The sequence below is a fragment of the Nicotiana sylvestris genome, chromosome 11 (assembly GCF_000393655.2).
Source record: "Nicotiana sylvestris chromosome 11, ASM39365v2, whole genome shotgun sequence".
Taxonomy (NCBI): Eukaryota; Viridiplantae; Streptophyta; class Magnoliopsida; order Solanales; family Solanaceae; genus Nicotiana; species Nicotiana sylvestris.
This window is the reverse complement of record NC_091067.1, coordinates 34,853,258-34,858,579: the sequence shown is the minus strand read 5'-3', so window position 1 is coordinate 34,858,579 and position 5,322 is coordinate 34,853,258.

The window sequence follows — 5,322 nt, the reverse complement described above, 5'->3', positions numbered from 1 at the left end:
GCTTGTTATCACTTAAGGAAAGATCTTCTCACCAATCGAGCAACAATGGAGGGATATTGCTAACCACACAAAATCTGGGGACCTCGTGCCACACTTTCTGCAAATCAAAAGGGTTAGGCCTTACCCCCACCGGACTCGACTATTTATACATTTATGATCAACATATTGGCATTTAGTCCTCCAAATTAATGCACAGAACGTGATTGCGTACGTTGGGATTATGGAAAACCCGATGGACTTTGGATAAAGCTTATCTTAAATGATCATTATGAGGACAACATAACTGATCCAACTAGGTTTGACCATGATGCATGCACAATTTAAATAGAGTAAGGTTTCTATGGGGTTTTAGACTGGTACCCTCAAGCGGACAACTTGAGGGTGAAGGCACGGAACCGCTGACTGCACCGCTAATCGACTGGTTTTACTGCAAATAAGCCTTTCCGAATTTAAAGGTAATAAATAGGAAGAGCGCAACCACTCATTAAAGCGTTACTATATGATTTGATACACACGAGTGGAATATTATGTAGAGCATGACTTATGCAGAGTTAATAACATGTAGGAAAGTATTTTCATGTAGGAAAAATAAATACAACATTTAAATAATTGAAAGGCAATTATAAAAGGACAAAGAGACAAGTCAGTTTTCAGGGTAATAAAGAAATCATAAATGCTTAAAAGAAACAGACAACTAAATTCAAATAAGGGAGCAGGGTACGGGATAAACATGCTTGGACCAATTTGTAAAGACAAGTTCGTTATGTTAAGAGCCTAGAAATATCCATATTAGAGTCGCCATGTTGTCGCGCCTCCTTTTTTCCCTCCTCGTGGAGAGAGGTCCGGGTTTCGACATTCCAGGGGGTGTAAGTGACTCATTTCCTTTTGGGAATTGGGTATTTGAAGAGTCGTGACCTAATGGATTATGGTGCATTAGGGCACCTAGAGTGATTAACTCTTGAGTTGGTTTGCATTACCAGAGATTAGGGTAAGGGCTCGAGATAACCTCGAGGGGAAGGTGTTAGGCACCCCTCCTAGTCCACAACTGTGGGTCCCGACCAAACTTATATTTTACAAATTAGTCCATAAAAATATTTGAATCAAATAAATATAGCACGTTTGAACAAGTCAAGTAGTGAAATAAAGGTTGAACAAATTATAAAGAAACGTTTTGAACAAGGAGAAAGTTTAGGGTAAGGAGGGGTCCTAGGTTGTTTATCCTATATGTCACCCCACGCAATGTCCGGTAAACACTCCTCAATGAGGGGCTATACGTGACATTAATGCATAGTCATCATATCCTATGTCTACCCTTCCCATCCCCTTATTGGTCATGCAAAGCGAGTGTTGGTCACTGCTTCCTACTGCATGTTGTTACCCTCTTAATAGTCCCGGAGGGAGTTAGGACCTGTACCTATAGGTGGTTCTAGACGTACCCCTAAGGTTTTAAAGGAAAAAATCTAAGGCGACGATCAAAGAAAACATTTAGGACTTTCAGATAAATGGAGCAATTAAAGGCTCATGGTTTCCTCTGCAAACAAGCACACACGCAACACGACTCAACCACATGTAAGTTCTTTAGTAATCAAAGTCATAAAGCAGGATTTCTAAGCGATTATGAAGAAATAAACCACTTTCAGATACAGAAGTCACAACCTATTAGTTGCCTATGATCTCTTTTAAAAGCTCATTAGAATTTAGAGGCATTGAGTGACAGAAATAGCTTAAGAGAAAATGCAAGTTTGAAAATGCCCTAAGGCTTGCCTATATGCAGAACTGATATTTATGTCACTGCAGAAACGAATAGGTTTTCGAAATACACCCTTGTAATACCTATAGGCAATATATCTAACGAGATTAAAACAATGTTGAAAGAACAATTTTCAGGAAATGTCGTTGCTTAACAAGGCCAGTTTTGAGAAGTAAACTAAGCGAGATAAAATTGGTCTATTGGGTTAATTAGAAATGTGAGTTAGATCCCTATAGACATGATATCCAGGCGTATTGTTGTTTTTAGTCAATTTGCAATAACATATGAAAGACTCACTAAATCAAAATTATATCCTATAAGCATGGTATCTATACTTGAGTTGATTTAAAACATGATAGCTTGGAACCTAGAAACATGGTTTCTAACATGAAAAATGCAGGATTTAGGAACATGGTTTGTATCTGATGCAAGTGACATTAAAAGTGAAGTCCGTATAGGCATGATTTCTATTATGAAATTAAAAGTGGAATCCTATAGGCATGATCCTAGTATGCAAAAAGCAATCAGATTCAACAGGAATAAAAACCCTATACGCATGTTTTCTATTGGGTAGAGTAGGTAGATTTGAAAATAAATCCTAAGAGCAGGATTTCTACCCATGTTACTCCACAAAGTATACACCTACCCACCCCTTTTTTACTAAATACCCCAAATATCTGTTTACAAAATATTACAGGCCAACAAATGAATTACATAAGTGAAGTAGAAAATCAAGAAGCTATTCTATAGAGAGCCTGCAATCAGGCCATAGTTACCCAAAGCCTCCAGTGGTCTTTCAAACCTCATTTCCATAGACAAATCAGAGTCTACGTGCATCAAAGTTCCCTAAGGGTCTCAAGGACCCCGGGCAATGCTTACACCTAGACTTAATAGCCAAGCATTGAACCAGTGCAGTATGGATAGCCAACCTCAGTATGCCAGAGTTCCAAGGGCTCTCAAGAGGATCCCAAGGTAGTACACATACTAGAGGGGGCATAACTTATTAACTAGGAATAGAGTGAAAGTGCAAGACACATGTTTGAAAGAAATTAATAAAGACTGGACTGAAAGGTCTTTTTTGAAAGCCGTTAGTAACAGAGATTGTTGAAAAGAAGTTGGATTAGTAAACAGAGTTCAAACACTTCAGGATAAGACCACACACAACAAGTGAATGAATTCAGTAATCATACATGGGTTGAAGGGGTTTTGGGGATACACAGACATTGACTGCAGACACATGACCCCAGCAGGAGTATTAGGACTAGTATGGACATGCTAAGAGATAGTTTTGACACTGGAATAATCACAAACCAGTCATGAACACATATAGGGGAATAGGGATTTGGGATTCACAAAGTGGTAAGTGCACAATAGGTAAAAGAATACGATTGTCCAAGAATGCTTGTATCACACAAGGGAGTATATGAATTTAAAGGTAGGGGAGTCACACTAGCATGCTTAGCTACAAACTTCACAACAAAACCACAAGTAAAAGTGTCGCGCTCCCCTTTTTCTCCCTCCACGGAGAGGAGTTCTGGGTTTCGACATTCATGGGGTGTAATGACTCATTTCCTTTTGGGAATTGGGTATTTAAAGAGTCGCCACTTAATGATTTAAGGTGCATTAGGACACCTATAGGGTTCATTTATAACTTTGTTTTGATAACCAAAGATAGGGTAATGGCTTGAAATTATCCCAAGGGGAAGGTGTTAGGCACCCCTAGGATCCACTAGTGTGGTTCCCGGCCAGACAGTTTTTGTGAATTTGTGCAATTAGAAAGTAAACGAATAACGTTCAAGTAATAGGGGATTTTGAATTTAAATACACAAGTGTTTGAAAACAATAAAAGCAAATTTTTGAAAAGAGTTATAATCTAAGCATGCTTGTAAATGTAAGAGGGGTCCTAGGTTTGTTTGTAATATGGATCAGATCAATGCAATACCCGGTATGACTCTCCTTAGAAGAGGGGATACACGTGGTATTAGCACACCGGTCATCATATCTATATCTACCCTTCCCACCCTGTTAAGTTATTAAAGCGAGGATCGGTCTCGACCTCTATTGCGTGTTGTTACCCGTCCCATTCCTATCAGTCCCGGAGGAATTTAGGACTACTATTCCTATAAGAGGGAGATTTTAGGCTGAATCTTAGGTTTAAAGGTAAAAAGGCTAAGGCGACATACAAAAACACGTATGACTGCATTTAAAAGGGAAACATGTAAGCAATTAGAAGGCTCATGTATACCTCCGCAAATAATGCATATAAATAGCATGACTTAAACACAATTAAGATCGGAATTTTTAAAAAATCCTAAAGCAAGGTGTTTGAGTTAGAACCAGATTCACTATATAACTCAGAAAAGAAGTCCGAATCAGGCATGCCTGCTGGTTGTAGCAGTTAATAATTAATAAAAACAATTCCAGTTTTTATTTAAGTGGTTACCTAAGGCTTACCTAGGCGTAAACCGTACCTAGTAGTTATTCAGAATTATTAAGACGGTTTGGAGATTATTATTATTGCCTAAAACATGTTGTTCTAGGTGTTTAACATATAGAATTACGGCAGTTGGTTGTAAAGACTAAGTAAAGAATTGTTTTATTTCTTTTTTATGCAATCCTAATTAGCCTAAGCGGATATAAGTGAATGAAATCCTAAAGACATGGTATTTAATGTACATGGATGCAGAATGACATATATGCAGAATCCTAAGAAGGATTTCTCTATGAACCAATATTTAAACATGATTCCCAGAATATGCAGAGATGATATGTTCGTTAGTGTTGTTTAGCCTAAACAGGATCTCTAAGTGTGCATGGCAGTAGAAACACGAGTGTAGAAATACTGGTTATTAACACATTTAATGCAGGATTTGCTAAGTGATATGATAGTGAAATGAACATGCTGAAAACGGTAAGTGTAAATCCTAAGGAGCATGATTTATGTCATGGGCGGCTTTCCAGTCGTGCCCCATGACCCCTTGGGCGCGCCACGGACGGCCCCGTGGTCTCGGCCGCGCCAAGTGACAAGAGCGCATGGGCCTCTGTTGCCCCACCGATATCCCTCGCCAGCGCCCAACTGCAGGCAGATGCTAACAGCGCCGCGCGTGCAGACAACGCCGCGCGCGCAGACCCTGATGCCAAAGACAATGCTGCTGACAACAGACCTGTTTTCTGCCTTATAGCAAACTAAGTCTTTTTCATTGTAAATATAGAGTAGTTTTATTCCATGTACTTCCATTATGTTTCTATAGCTTAATCAAGTCTAGTCTTGTAGCTTTGGATCATTTTTTTAAGCATTATTAGGGGGATCAAGCAATCAAACTTTCTAGCAAGCAAACAATTCTCTGTACTGGTGTCTCTCCCCCTCGACACCGCGTTGCCTTTCTGTAATAGCTTTCATTAATGCAATCAAGCTTTCTTTCATTCTCAATTCTCATTCCTGTTCTCTCAATTGCTCTTAACATTGGTTTACCCGCACGGCACTGACAATCTAGTCTAGCGTACGGAGGGGACCTCAGTTGGCGGACAACAACTGCACTGACATTAGTTGCTTAGCCTTACGTCACCCTTCC